The following is a 15755-nucleotide window of genomic DNA, read 5'->3' as shown; positions in this document are numbered from 1 at the left end:
ATTCCTGTGTTTGAGCTATAAAGCTTTGAGTCACAGGTGTGAAACCAGCACCTCCTGTGCACCAAACACTTCCCTCGTTTTCTCCAAATGTCCTGTCTACTCCATATTTTTAAACAAAATAATCAGAGAGAAAAAGATGCAGAGAATATACTCACTACTGGATTCCTTGCAAGGACATATGACCTAGATGGTACCTTGTGACCTAGTGCTGGGAGTATCTCCTCCAGCTGGTGACCCAGCAGAGGTGACAAGGAGTATCAGCCCATCTGGGGCATGATGTTGGAATCAGCTATGCTCCAAGAGCAGTAGCTCAAAAGAAGAAGGCAGGGATAACTTTTTGTCCTTCTACTACCATGCCAAGGCACAGAAATCTGAAGAAAGCTTTCAGGTCACCAGGACAGGGGCTGCTATTCCTGGACTGGCCCAGACATATTCTTGGTCATCATACTTTAAGCCCAGGCTCTTAGCAGTGAAACGCCTGAAATGCTTGGCTGTAATGGGGCTGGGCATTTTCCAGACTGGTGACAGCACTGAAAACACTTACCACAATTATATAAATAACAGTAATTATAATGAGAGAGTCCTATAATTACAAAGGGACAGCTCCTGTAACAGTACTGCAGGCAACCAGGGGCTGCTGTTAATTGGGACATGGCTCTTCTGTGTCTCCTCCCTTCTGGAATCCTGCAGTTGACTAGGAGGTAGATGAATCCTTTCTGTAGCAACATGATGGTCTCAAGGCTTTGATTGCACAGTTTATTTGTCAATAATATCTGATGCTGGTCTAATTGTAGGAAAAGACTGTAATGCTCTAGCACGAGACACCACTTTCCCAGAGCCCTCTAGGCTGATTGATCTGTTTGGGCTGTAACTTATAGGGGATTAATGTCTGTAGGTCATAAAAAGCATGAACTAAATGGAGTCAAATGGGTGTTTAGGTGCTGGACTTAACCTTGGAAAAAGAAGAGAATGGCTTCGTTATTCTGCTGTACTGCCACTGAGACCCTACAATGAATGACAATTGCAGAGAGCTAGGGCAAAAGTCTCCACCACAGAATGAAGAGACCAAGGAAAGGACCTGGAGAGTAGTGCTTGCTCTGGCAGCACTGAGGTAACAGTTTTCCACATGAACCTCACCTGGATTCCTGCATCTGTAGGAATCACACATCACACAGCAAGAAGACAGGCATTGGAAAGCTCTGTGGTGTATGGGACAGGGAGAAGGCACACTTTGAGCAGATTTACTATAAATATACTATAAATAATGATGTGTTTGGATTGCAGGAACCAGAAGTCAGACATGTGTGGTCAGTGCTGTCTATGCCACAGCAGAGCTGCCCTGACCAGTTCCTCTCTACTGTCCCCTTGAAATAGCAATCATACGCCTCCAACTCTTCCTGCCCTCTCTACCCTCACTGCAGAGCATGTTGCATGAAGCAAGTCATGTAGCACACTGGGAGCTCACCATCTCTCCAGATGAAGGATGCTACCTAACAGTAAAGATATTACTGTGATTATTTTTGCAACAGCATATTGCTCTGTGCATTCTGGACTCTACGGACCACATCCACGCCTGGTGTAACACCATGTTAATTTGCTGTGGCAGTCATTAATTGGGTAAGGAACAGCTGGTGCTTTGCTTTAAGTGAAGCTGATTGGGTCAGTAAGTAACTGTTTGGTTAAGTGATCTACAGCAGGTACAGCCCTACCTCTCTCTGCATTCTAGAGGGGTTTCACTTCTTGTCCCAGTGACCCTTGGAGGAAGCAGCAAGATTTGGCCATGAAACATTAGGGAGCTTTAATCAGCACAGTTCCTTTGGGCATTATTGCCTGAATTTTAATATTCTGAATAATAAAGGATGATTTTAAATTCGATTTGTGGGCTTGCCATCTGTGTGTGCTTGGCCTTGTTTTCCTCTGCTTTGGCAGTCCTTTGACTTCATTCTTTCCAAGTTGCAGCAGAAAGGAAGGAAAGAGAGAGGAGAGCATCAATGAAACTACCTTTTGTTATTCCCTTTGTCCTGCAAGATCTTGGCAACAGCAAGCTTTATTGTGGGTACGTTTCACAGTGCTGAGCACACAGACATTTGATAATATAAGAGCTCAGGAGAGGGAAACAGCAGCCTCTGCACCCAGAAATGTCCCAGTGATTGAGCTCAGCCTCTCTCTCCCAGCACATCCCCTAACACTGGTATGTTTCACATAGGGCACAGACATCTTAGCTAAAGGGACTTGTTACATAGTGCCCTGGGGATCTAGGTGCATGATGGCTCCCTGCAGCCTGTGGGTAAAGGACTTTTTCAGGACAAAGTAACACTGCCACTCAGTCAGACAAAAGCAAAAGAAGAGAGTCCAAGACTGTGTTAAGAATTATGCTCACTATATGGCTGAAGCAGGACAGTATGCATTACCTTGTACTAAGGAGATGTGCAAGGCTGCACATGGAGGGGGGGTGACCAGAGAGGCTTGTCTGCAAAGAAATCAGAACAGTCAGGCTATGGATTGACATTGCAGATTGAGCTGAATTTATCTCTTATGCTCCTGAAAAGGGGAGCTGTATCCTCTGTCCTGTCTCTGCCAGTCATATGCTTCCTCCTCTCACCTCGTGCCAGCTGTGACACTTGTCTGGTCCCCCAATGAAGTGTTTTAATTTGCTATAGGTACAGAAAAATGATAATCAAGACATACAAACTAAGCACTTATTTGCCAGCAAGTCAAACTAGCTTTTCCTGTGATCAAATGGCTGCTGTGAGGCTGTGTGGAAATTGCACAATAGGGCAGAGGAGAGAAAGGTGAGGTTGTTCCCTCTCAGTGATGGAGAAGTTACTAATTCAGCAGATATCAGGTGAAAAATCTCCATGCTGTCAGGGTTTCTTGACCCACTTAGGGGTTGAGACCCCTCTCTGCTCACATAGCATTATCACTGCCACTGGAGTCTCTAGATGGCCATCCCAGGGGGGCAATGTCTCAAGAAGGCCAAATCCTGAGGGTCTTGGATCCTTGCAAGAATCCTGAGCATGTAACTCTAAATTAATTTCCCAATTTTCCATCCTTCCACCAGGACTACATGGTGCTGGCTCCCCATCCCTCACCTGATTTGCTTGGCTACTGGGAAGCGGATGATGAAACCCCAGTCCCGATCCACACCATAGATTCTGTAGGTACTTTGTATAAAATACAGATTGAAATAAATCCATGTGACAGTGATGCTCTTGGCAAGCCCTTGTCAGCAACCTTCCTAGTTTTGCCCAGAACCTTGCAGAAGCCTTAGAGTACCAAAGTGCCCTGCAAAGCTCTGCTCATACAGAAAGGCACACTCTGACTCACAGCCACTCAGGCACACCTCTGGCACAGATCTGGAAATGCTGCTTTATTGCCAAAAGCGTCTCCTTTGCTCTCTGAGCCCTGTCCACCTCACCATACTTCTGGAATGCACACTCCAGTGTTTGCAGCACCTATCCTTGAGATAGAAGTGATGATTAATTCATCAGTCCTTTGGCATACTCAAGAGTCCAGAGGAGCATCGCCAGGAGCTCAGGATTGCTGCCTGGAGGGTGGCAAAGGAAGAAGAAAGATTTCTTCTTATGTGAATGAAAAACAAACCCAAACCACCAGACCTGACCCGACAGAACAAAACAACCCCAACAAGTACCGTGTAGTCAGAACAGCCCTTTTAAAGCCTTATGAATATTTAGCTTGTCCTCATGTAAAATATATGACTTTGTGTAAGGATCAGGCAAAGGAGGTGCATGATTTTTTTCTGATTTATGGGCCAGGCAACGGATTATTCATAGCAGAGCAGCTGTGTGGAAAGATTCATCCACTGCAAAATGTGATTGTACATCAGGCAGTGTGAGGGAACAGAGCTATGACTAATGGCTACTTTACATATAAATGAGAAGGTTTGCGCTAGGAACTGTAAAAAAAAAACCCACAATCGCTCAGCTGACAGGCCTGGCCTCTTTATCGAAAGCACTGCACAGGGGCCAGGGAAAGACAGGAACAAGCCTGCCTGAAGGCGCTGCCTTCCCTCACATCCTCCAACATGCAATAAATAAGGCAACAGCAGCCAAGACTTCCAAGGGCCAAATTGGTTGCTGGTGTCAATCTCCAGGCTGCAGTGGGGGAAGACAGATGTGGCCCCTTCTGGCTCAGATGCCCCTGGAAGTCTCTCGCAGATGGGCTGTGACGGACCACAGTTTTGTGCATCGTGCTCAAAAGAAGAGGGGCAGCACAAGCCAGCCCCAGTGTTAGCCCTTCGCTTCCTCTGTGATCGCAGCCTCCCCCAGTTCACTTTCCTAGCCGAGACGTGTTGTCTAGACATTGCAGATGTGGACAGATGTTGGGGCTGTAATTTATAACAATGGCCTCCAGAAGGCAATTCCAATTTGTTTCGCTAAAGCTTTAAGTTACAGGCAGCAAGATCTCATGTAAATACTCTTGACTTACATAGCAAGTACACAAGAGAGTTTGCAGATTGCTGCAGCAATTGTAACTTTCCCATCTCTTCAAAGGCCCTTACAATTAATAGATCTAAAAGCAATTGCCCTCTGTTGTGGACCCAATAAGTCCAAGAGTGACCTAAGTTCCTGGTGCTGAAACATTGTGCCACCAGCTCAGGATAGGAGTTTTGTATCCTATCTGTAAAGCCAATTCCTGTATCCTGTGTACTGTCTTCTTCACAGGGCATGTCCCTGAAATTCACTGCCTGAAAGATAACTAAGAAAAGGAAAATTTCCCAGTACTCATAAAGGTTTTCTAGAAGGTAACCTCTCCTTAAAGCAAAAAGACCCTCACAGGAGAAGCTTCCTTCTAGGGAAATCTTTTAAACCCATGAGGAAATGGAACATGCAGCCTCACTTCTGCCTAGGCTTCTACCAGTGTAGTTCAGAGCAGCTCAGATTAGGCATCATAAGGTCTTCTCTCTCCATCATAAATCACCCAATATCCCAAACACACTCCTCTTGCAGCTCTAATCCTGCAGTAAAAGACGAGGTTCCAGCCTTGCAAACCTATACCACCACAAGTGAAGGGCATGATAACGGTGGTGAGCCTGCAGCAACAAGAAGAAAGGAAGTCACCAGGAAGGGTACAGTTATGACCAACTAGTTTGTGTACTTCTGCAAGTGAAAGCCTGTCAGCCACTATTAACTTCTGACAAGAGATGGAGTATTTCTCCTGCATCATTTCATAGGACCTGCAGTTCTTCTTGTCCTCTACCTAGAAGTTGGGGTTTCTTGCAAAATCTGAAGGGCTTCTACAATTGTGTCTGTGCAAGTTGTTCTTAAATTGAGCAGCACAGAGCTTTTCACTGTGTAAGAATACAGGACACTAAGATCCTCTGCAGTGACACTGGTATGTAGGTGCAGGAGTACCTAGGGAGTCATGTGGTGAGCTGAAAGTGACTCAACAGTCTCTGAAAAATCACAAAAGCTGGTATCTACATGGAGCAGCCAGACAGGTCCCAGAGATCCCACCCTATATCATACTAGGGGCAATACAAAGCAGATTACTGTCCACAGAACTAGCAAAGTCATTCACTTCAGTCTACGTAGATTTCTGCCTGTGCAGAAATGTCTGTCCAGGAATGTCTGTCCCACTCACATCCATGTCTTGGTCATCACACTAGTGAGAGCCTGTAGAAAAGCTCTGTGGACAAGATAGGAAGAAAACAGAAACATGAAATTACAGGTTCATGGTTTGGATGAGTGGACAGCTCACTCACTAGGTAAAAAATTGGCTGGATGGCCAAACCCAAAGAATGGTGGTGAACAGAGTTAAATCTTGTTGGCAGACAGTCACAAGTGGTGTTCCCCAGGGCTCAGCATGGCCCAGTTCTCTTCAATATCTTTATCGGGTCTTTGTCAATGATCTGGATGAGGGGATTGAGTGCACCCTCGGTAAGCCTGCAGATGACACTAAGCTGGAAGGGAGTGTTGATCTGCTTGAGGGTAAGAAGGCTCCACAAAGGCACCTGGACAGGCTGGATCAATGGGCTGAAGCCAGTTATGTGAGATTCAACAAGGTCAAGTGCTGAGTCCCACACTTCAGCCACAACAACCCCAAGCAATGCTCCAGGCTTGGGTCAGAGTGACTTGAAAGCTGCCCAGCAGAGAAAGACTTGAGGGTGCACATGAGCCAGCTGTGTGCTTAGGTGGGCAAGAAGCATCCTGGCCTGGCCTGTATCAGGAATAGGGTGACCAGCAGGGCCAGGGAACTGATTGTCTCCCTGTACCCTACACCAGTGAGGCTCCACCTTGAATACTCAAAGAGCTAGAAAATAACTGAGGTGCTGGAGTGCATCCAGAGAAGGACAATGAAGCTGATGAAGGGCCTAGAGAACAAGTCTTATGAGGAGCTGCTGAAAGAAATGGGATAGTTTAGCCTGGAGAAAAGGAGGCTCAGGGCAGACCTCCTTACTTTCTCTAACTATGTGAAAGAAGGTGGTAGTGAGGTGGTTGTTGATCCATTCTCCATAGTAACAAGTGATAGGACAAGAGCAAATAGCATGAAGTTGCACCAGGGGAGGTTTAGGTTAGATGTTAGAAGAAACTTCTCAGTGAAAATGTTCTCAATCACCAGCATAGACTACCCAGGGAGGTGGTTGAATCCCCATTCTAAAGGGCGTTTAAGAGGCATAAATGTGATGTAAAGGGACATGGTTTAGCACCAGATTTGGTAAAGTTAGATAAAGATTGGACTCAATGATGCTAAAGATATTTTCCAACAAAAATAATCCTTTGATTCGGTAACATCACTTTCATCAGAGGTGAAGGTCACATATGGAGTCTGGGGTATAGCACATAGCTGAAATCCCATCTTCGAGAGTCCCAGCACAGGGCATCAGCCAAAAGCAAGTTTAAAAGCTATATACATTTAAACCAAAGTGCATACAGTGTTTTATACACAAAGGAGGATAAGGTTGGGAAGAATCATGCCTTGGAAACTCCCAGCTTTCTTCTCAAAGATGAAAGCTGGAGCACAGCCAGCCACTTGGGCAATTTTACCTGTTAAGTGATGTTATGGAGAAAGGCTTTGCAAAGCCTGAGAGCATCAAAGTGCTTAAACTAAAACACATTCCTGTGAGGCTTGGTTGGAAGTAGAGACATGCTCCCTTTGGATTTGCATCTGGAAGGCTGCAGCCAGGTGTCCACTCTGGAAGATCCTGAAAGAGAAACCCAATGGTCTCCCAAAGAAGCAGAGACCAGAGCAGCACAACTGAGCTTTGTAACACTTCTGCCAATTTTTGTTTCAGAGTTTGCAATTAAAGCAATGGGAAGTGGCAGTTTTCAGGCAAATTGAAGTATTCCTTTCCCCAGCCCCCGAAAGTTTAATCTCAGATTTAATGAAACATTTAATTTGAAGCAATATATCTTAATTTGTGGGGAAGCAATTTTTTGAATTAAAGTAAATAAAGTAATAAATTATTTATTGTTCTTTAATTTGTAATTTTTCAGCAGAGCAATCAACTGAATTCAAGGTAAAAACCTTCATCAGCAAAGAAAGAGGTATTAAATACTCTCAGCTCAGCTCAGTGTGGGACATGATGTAGTTTTGCAGATTAAGTTTTTCTAGGAGAGGATCAGGCTTTTGGTGCCCAGCTTCATTTTGCAGCCACAAGGGCGTATTTCTATGTTGCTTTGCATATCTGTATCAGCGTTGTACAGACACAAAGATGCTGTAGCTCATTCTGCAGGCAAAGTCCAGCCCAGCATGGGAATCTAACTTGAAGACTTCTGCATGCTGTGAGGGATGGTGTGAGGATTGGGATCCAAAAGTAGATTCATTCCTTCACTTTAAAATAGAAAGTCAGAGAAGGCTTCTCAAATTCATGCTACTCTCCCAAAACATATCCTAGTTGCAAATTACACACTTGATACCTACATCTCATCCAGCCATTGTTGAGCCCCAGCCTGGAAGTGTGCTGTCCTTGCCCAGGGAGAACACACAGATTTTCTTGGGAAGAGACTGGGTCAGCACAATAGGGACAATATTTGTGTCTCACTTGCACACTTTGTCCCTGAAACAGCTTCTAAAGGAAAATGCAGACTCAAATACTGCATTTTCCCCAAACTGCATCCCTCCTGGCCCAGCATTTCCAGAGCCTACATGGGATCCTACCTAGTGATGGAGTAGGAAGTCAATGTTGAGGTACATCGATAATCCCAAGGAAGCAAACAAGCTTCCCCAGAAGAGAGTGGGATGAGGTGGCCCTGGGGCCAGCCACCCCCGCGGGCATGGAACATGCAGACAGCACTGCTGTTTCCAGGGGGCTGTATGGGACAGCTCCCTCCCCTACTTGCTCAAGCACTTCCAATTAAACCCGGTGGAATTCAATCTCTTCCTCTTAATAAACTTCCCTGTTTCCTTGCCAACTCCCCTCCGGACACCAAGACACTATTACTCCAAACACAACAGGAAAGGGCTATTTTTTTCTGCAAACTTTCTGACTGAAGAGGCAAGCACAATCCCCCCTAGCAGGATCTGAGCCATTAGGATCCATGAAAATTAACTGCAAATAAACATTTGGGGAGAGGGGGGAAAGGGGCTGCCGAGCCACAGCAGAAGGGTTGTGCACACATGCATGTGCTTCCTGAGACAGGCGAGCATCTGTGATCACTGACTAGGATGTACCTGCACATGGAACCCAACATGGAAATTGAGAACTTGCCTTCTGCTGTGAGCACATGGATCTCCAGGGACACTGCCCCTTATTTCCACACAACCACAGGACCCTTCTCATGCATCCCAGACATGCAATCTGGGGGATGGGGAAGATGTTACAGCCCGCTTTCCTATTGCTGACACCACTCGGTACAGTGTGCACATGCAAGGGAGACGTACAGCCCCCCTCCTCCAGCCTGGAGTCCTCATCCCCACATGCCGCATCTCCATTGCGCAGACCCAGAAGATTAATGCAGCCATCTCCCCTTTCCCAAAGCCCTGGTCGTAGCTTTGCAAGGCAGGAGCCTCCTTCTCCACTCTCCTCTCCCTGACAGATGCCTCAGAGCCTGGGGCCGCAGTTAAGGTGACAAGATTCAGCAATTCTTTATGAACATTTCATTCCCGCTCGCTACACGACGTAAATTAGATGGTGTGTTACATTCGGGCAAGAAGCACGATATGTCACTGTGGCGCCGGCCCATTGGATGGAGAGGCTAATCCTGCCGTGAATTCCATTACTGCTTTTATGCCGTCGGAATTAGCTCAGTGACAGCGAGCCTGATTGTCTTTCACTAGGGGTTTGCCGGGGCGCAGGAAGGCTTCCTCCCTGATGGGAGCGGTACTGAGTGACCCCGCTCTGTGGCCGCGCAGTGCACCTTCGCCAAGGCAGGGAGGGAGTGCTGGCCAGCTCATGGGGAGCTCTGATAGTCCTCTTCCCCAGCACGGGGATAAATAAGATTGGAGTGGCCCCTTGTACAGATGGGTGGACAGAATGGTGGTAGCCCCCTCCCTGTAACAGGAGGGTCTTGTATCCCCCACTTTCAGCTTTACATCCATGTAGGCAGCCACCCTGGGGATGCTCTTCTTGCTATTGTAAATTCCTCACTTCTCCCATCACACATTGCATTAGATACCAGAACTCAAAAAGCTGAAGCCTGCAGCTTGAGAGTCAGGGACTACTGAGAGCTGAACTGCCTTTTGAAGCATCCTCCGAACTCCTGGTATTGTCCATGAGGACTCAGAGCAGGTGTTGACTTCAGTGAGCCATTCTGGACAAGTTGAACCCAGCCTCCATCTATTCCGACATCTCTCTGTTAAAGAGCTAGTGCTAATCAGTGAGCAAAGCCAGGAGCACAGGAGATGCTCCCCAGATGACCAGAGGCAAGATTGCTCAGAGCTCAGAGCCCAAAAGGCTGTCTCCAAGTAAGAAGTGGCAGAGAGAAACCTGGCCACACCTGGAAAGCCCAAGTGAAACAGATGATGAGCTGATTGCACACACGTGCTGTGCCTGTTTAGCAAGTTACTCTGTGCCTGGTAAAACAAGGAGTCTCAGAAACATGCCATAAGCTGTCCTCTGATTCCACTTCAGCCATCTTGAGCCCCCTGAACCTGGTCACCACAGTTCATAGACACCATGACTTCTCTAAACATAGGTTTTGAGAAGCCTTTTTCTCAGGCTGTGTGCTGTGGCTATGACAGCCTCAGTCCACTCCTCCCTATTTTCATGTCTTCTCTCATCCCCTCTGCCCACCCCTGGTTTTCATCCCAACTCTCTCTCAAATTTAGGTGTCCCAGTCCACTTAACCAGCAAACATACACGTCCAAACCCAAGCCTGCCCATGTCTTACTGAAACAGTTGGCATTTTTTCCTGGTGCCTCCCAGTGCTGCTGCCATTTACAGAGTTTAAAATGTCAGAGCGATGCCCTCCAGGGGTCCAGAGGATTGAGCTACAAAACACTTGAAGGTTGCAGATGACATTGGTGATGGCTGCCAGGCTGATCCAATCAGTTCTGCACCCTAGCACACTTTCAGAAACAAAAAATTGCAGGAGTAGGGATAGAGAAACAAATTGATCATCACTGCCTGTCATCTCAGTGTGCCCCCAAAGCTCAGGCTGTGTGGTTCTGCATGGCCCCAGCCTCCAGCCCCCTAGTGCTGGGTGCAGCCCTTGGAAAATGCACAGCATCCTTCAAAAACAAAGCACCAGCAAGAAAAAGATTTCTCATTACTTGGAAGGAAGGTGTGGATATACTCTAGGTCCTGAAGGGCTCTGTACCACTAGGCAGACCTCTCTGCTCTCCTTCTGGTATCCCAGTATCTTGTCTCATGGCAGCTTTGGGCAATCCAATGCACTTCAGAACATCCCACTCAGGGGACTGAACGAGCCCTTCTTCACTAGGTGCCATACAAACACAGCATGAGGAAAAAGTCCCCTTTTCCCCAAGCAGTCAACCTTGTATCTCTAGCTGGAAAAGGACCATGATGCACCTACTAGAGTCAAATCCATCTGGCTCAGATGTAACCAAAGAGCAAGTTAGATTTTATACCAGCAGTACTAGTCCAGCTACACAGCACAGTCAGATATCTGCAGCTCTGGTCCGGGTTCTTGCCCCCCTCCTCCCACTCTCATGACAAAGAGAATACACAATCTTAATGCTCATCTATTAGTCAAAGTGCTCTCCCCTTAGGTAAGCACTTTGGGAAGCTTGCCTAGTACCTCACAGTAATACTCCATTAGCCCTTCACTCTAATTAGGGGGAGGAGTGGGAAGGGATGGGAAAGAGGGGGAGTAAGTTAGCAAAGTGCTTTAGGTTGATGAACTACGTAAGAGGTTTGTCAAAGACAGGAAAAAAGAATAAAAGCAGCCAAATATCAGATGTTCACAGAAGTGCCTGAATAGTGCATAGGAACTAGATGTAGGAGAAGAGGGATTCTGAGCTCTCCCCCAAGGAGAAGGTAGGATGCAGCTTTTTCCCTGGCCTTTGGGATGGGGAGGCAGGCAGCACCTGGAGCTTGAGTGGTAGTCCATTGCCAACAGTTCTGGGGCTCTGCTTTGTTGTTTCAATTGGGATGGGGGGGAAAAAAAAGGCAAAATAAATTAAAATGAGGACATCCATAGCCTTTTGCCTGAGATTTCCTCTCCTCCACCACTAAGTCAGATACAAACATGTCCACAAAGAGCAGAGCCTGATCAGGGGAGCTCAGTGCCCAGAAGAATCCAGAGGGGGTTCGCAGCATATCAGGAGAGGTGACACTTGGATTTCAGAAGGCAGAGGCACATCGTTTTCTGGGCATCACTAAAGTCCAAACGTCACTGTGAGAGTTATGTCAACCACTGCTTTTCCCAGCTCGGGAGACCTTCCTGAGCCTGAAGGTATCCGAACCTGAAAGGAACTCACCTGTGATAGAGGCTCTGGGGAGGTCCAGCAAGAATGAGTCACTGGAGAAAGCAACTGCTGGGGCACTCATGGCACTCCAGGGAGGGGAGGACCCTCCGGCACTCCAGCTCTGTCGCTCCACCCCCAAGCTGCCCCAGCGACAGCAGCGAGAGCAGGAGAGCTGAGCCATACGCAGCACCCAGCCTAAAGCCCGGATCAGCCTCGCCAGCACTCTGACCATCATTTCCCTCCCCTCCAAACCACCACACCCATCTCTCAGGGTTTGGGCAAAACCTGTTCCAGGGGCAGATCCGCTAGCAGCCGAGAGCAGTCTCAGATGGATTTGCCCCGGACACGAGGAAACCTTGGACAAACCATTCATCGAGCAGCCCAACGCAGCTGAGACAAAGCCAGGAGCAGTGCAGAGCAAAAATAAAAAGTCACCGGGACTCCCCATATCATATATATATCAGCCAGCAACGGCTCCGTCGGGAACAAAGGTATTCAAGCATTGGAAAGAGAGTGCTTAGCAGTAAAATAGGTCCTGGAAGCCCTCGGGCACTATTTACTGGGGAATGAATCTACCTTGGTGACTGATTGCAGCCTTTTAACCTGGATAAATCAGATGACAGATAAGAGTATCTCCCAGGTAGCCCTGCTGGCAGGTGCCTTCGTTACAGCCCCATCCATTTCAGCCAGCTCTGCCACCTACCAGGGGACATGTCCCCTATTGCGTGGGGTGAGTCCCGTTGAGGGGATCAGTGGGCAGAGGTGCCAGATTTTTAAACACCTCTGCTCTTTTCTATGGCAGGGAAGGTGAGGAAGCCATTAGTAGCTCCAGAAGACACAGAGGCAGCAGTGAAGCTCAAGACTCAGCCCTGCCTGGCTCTGAAACCCCACAGCAGCCCACATCCCAGGACCCGAGCACTAGTTGAGGTTGGAGAAAGGACAAGAAATGCCCTCCAGCAGAGATTCCTGGAGTACACCAGTGCAGCATGCTTTTCTCATCTGTGGAGAATGTTTTCAAAGCTGCTTGCAGCAGAACCCCTTGCAGTCTCTGGATGAGCCTATCTCACATCTGAGAGACAGCAGAGATAGAGCCACCCCTAAAGTCAGCCAGACTCCAGGGACAGCCACCAGCTGGAAGAAAAGCTTCATTTATATGATGACACTTGCAAGCTGTGAGTGCTCTCACACAGGAGTAAACAGGAATCCTGTCCTGGTCTTCCACTTTGGGAGATGCCCTGTCTGCCACCCTGCCAGTGTGTCCTAACCAGAAGGGTTCAGCTTCTGCTGCAAGTGCCTGTAATATGCAGCTCCTTGCTCATCCTGTCTTAGAGACAAGCTGCAGAGGCAGCCTCCCATCTCCTTGTGTGGCAGGAGCAGTGGCAATGCTCCACAGCAGCTCCATGATCATGGCAATCACGGGCAGTACACTTCTAGGCTGAGGATGCTCAAAGTTGGTTTTGCCTGTACCCATCCTGCCAGGTTAGTCACAACCTAGCCCACAGCAGTGAAGCGTTGGCACAAATTAGCAGAAGCAGAGTCTATGCTGTGCACTCTGTTACCCCTCATGCACTGCAAGAGATTTGTGACACAAATTAGGCTATCACTGCTTCTATTTTCTTGACTGGTTTTCCTCTTTAAGTACTCAACGTTTCTAAGTGATCAAGACAACTCAGTGACCAAAGTTTTGTCAACAACATTCACATCAGCTCTCTGCAAAGTTTAGGCACCATCTTATTCCATTTCTGGTACTGAGTCCTTCTACTGCTGTTTCAGATGCCCTTTATGAGAACTTGAGTAACTCAGCACTCACCCTGCAACTCTTCTGACACAGCAAGCACCACTGGTCAGCAGCAGGGGAATTTTGATAGCTACTCATGCAATGAGTGCTGCATGCATCCCTTTACCTTGCAAAAAGGAGAGCCAGTCCCTTCTATGCTGGAGCTTGCCCACAGACATCTTTCTGGAGCGGAGCGGAGCAGAGCAGAGAGGAACTCCGCCTCCTTCTCCCACTTTGTAGGGGGAGAAAAAGAAACACAAACAGGTGTTCTGGCATCTTATAACCAACTCCTGTCCTCTGTTCTCCCCAGCACAGCTCCCACCCAGGGCCAGCTGTTGGTGTTCAAGATAATTAATTATTCACCCCTAAATAGTAGCCCTAACTAAAGCTCTAGGTGGGGAGGAATTATAAGAGTAGAGCTTGGCTCGGGTGTGGAGCTTCAGCTTAGAGAACATTACAGTGCTGCAGGCCACCACTGTCCCCAAATGAGATTTCTACTGAAACCTTTGGTGGCTGAGAACAAATCAAGAGGAGGATGCAAGTGAATTGAGCACTGGCTTTGTGTGTTGGATCAGCATGGCTTGGAAAGGGCAAAATGACTCCTACTCTTTTGTGCCTTGGCATAGTGTTTTCTAGAGGGAGAATGGGAGTTCAAATCATTCTGACACATCTTGTTTGAATTCCTGCACATGGGAGTGCTCCCCTCATGCCAGCTCCAACCAGAGGTGTACAGAGCACTCATGGGACCTTTTCTGGGGCATGTCATACCATGTGGGGTGGGACCCTGGTTACAGTAGAGCATACAGTTATGCTCATTCTGCTGGAAAGCACCAAAATCCATCAGGAGCTCTTTCAAGCTGTTTCAAGCCATCAAGATGCATCTCTGGAGATGGCAAAACAAGCAGGAACTGCTGGTCAAGATTGTTCCCTAAAAGGCTGCAAAAGTGGTTCCTCCTCTGTAGTAGCCCTTAATGACACTGACAGCACTGGAACCCTGAAGAGGATGAATCTGATCCAGCAAGTTTCTTTTTGGAGGGAAAATCCAGGCAGGTCCCTGGGACAGCCGTGCTTCATGCAGTGGAGTGGATCAGGGACCTGATGTCCTGGGAATGATTGTTTTGTGTGTTTGTAATAGGGTTGTTTTCAGCTGGATTGCTTTCCTGATCTGGCCTCCACGCATCCTTAGGGACGGCAGACCTGAACGGGGTTAGACAAACAGCTTGGCTGAGCAGCAGGGGTGAGCTACCCTGGGGCAGGATTAATCCCAGCTTGACACATTTCCCACACACCAGAACTGCCAAGCAGAAATGAGGATGCTCCAGGGAGCTGGGCCAGGGGCTGGAAGGCTCTGGGGACCAAAACCCCCTTTCACTTGGCCACACAAGGCACAGTGTGTCCCTGCCTCACTCTAAGTGCATGATGCAGACAGGGCAAGAGGCAAGTGACGGCCTGTCTGTCTCTGGCCAGATCTATTTGTCCAGTCAGGTTCGACATATCCATGAGGGTTAAAGAAAGATGCTATGAGGACCTGAGAGCACCAGGGATCCACCCAGAGCCTGACCTCCCCCTTGCATCAGAGATCACATCCTGGAAGCCATATTCAGCCATCATTAGTATGCAAAGACTGTGATCCGAGAGAGGGGGAGAGAGAAAGAAAGAGGGAGGGAGGGGGGAGAAAGGGAAGGGAGAGAGAAAGAGAGAAAAAGCCAGTTGTTTTATTCATGGCTGGTGATATTATAGACTGAGTGAAAATCACATTATCGTAATGGGAAAGTTAGAGTTGCCGTGATGATGCCCTGAAGCTTGTGTGCTGATTGGGGTGTGATTGCTATCTGTATTTATATGTAGAATGCAAAGTTCACTGCCAGTTCAAGATGGTGGAGCCTGCTTCTTCATGCTACATAATTCTTCAGTAGGGAGAAACTGAGAGCAGCCAGGGCGGCTGAGCAGGCGTGGGGGGCTCCTGGAGCACAGGGCTGCAGGCAGCGCTGGTGCGTGCTGCCCGCTGGGCTCCCGGCGCAGCGTGGGCTGCCACCGTGCTGTGAGCGGGGTGGGGGGCACCGCGTCTGAGAAGCCGGCTGTGTTTGTGTGTAAGTCAGTCTCACAGCCCTGGTGATGCCAGGGGAAACTGAACCGTGGGTCTAGT

General features: G+C 48.0%; 1 long non-coding RNA gene across 2 annotated transcripts; it reads right to left on the bottom strand.

Moving 5' to 3' along the window:
• Nucleotides 1-742: 742 nt before the first annotated feature.
• Nucleotides 743-13808, bottom strand: LOC135176463 (uncharacterized). Of its 2 annotated transcripts, XR_010302667.1 has the most exons (4): nt 13737-13808; nt 7008-7165; nt 2412-2470; nt 743-1944 (listed from the first exon to the last, which is right to left on the bottom strand). It is a non-coding gene; the product is annotated as an uncharacterized LOC135176463 (long non-coding RNA). The 2 variants fall into 2 exon arrangements; XR_010302666.1 differs by lacking the exon at nt 7008-7165.
• Between the last annotated feature and the right edge of the window lie 1947 nt (nt 13809-15755).

Source organism: Pogoniulus pusillus, chromosome 6, assembly GCF_015220805.1.
Source record: "Pogoniulus pusillus isolate bPogPus1 chromosome 6, bPogPus1.pri, whole genome shotgun sequence".
Classification (NCBI taxonomy): Eukaryota; Metazoa; Chordata; class Aves; order Piciformes; family Lybiidae; genus Pogoniulus; species Pogoniulus pusillus.
Note: the sequence above shows the minus strand (reverse complement) of the source record. Positions and strands in the feature narration are given on the sequence as shown.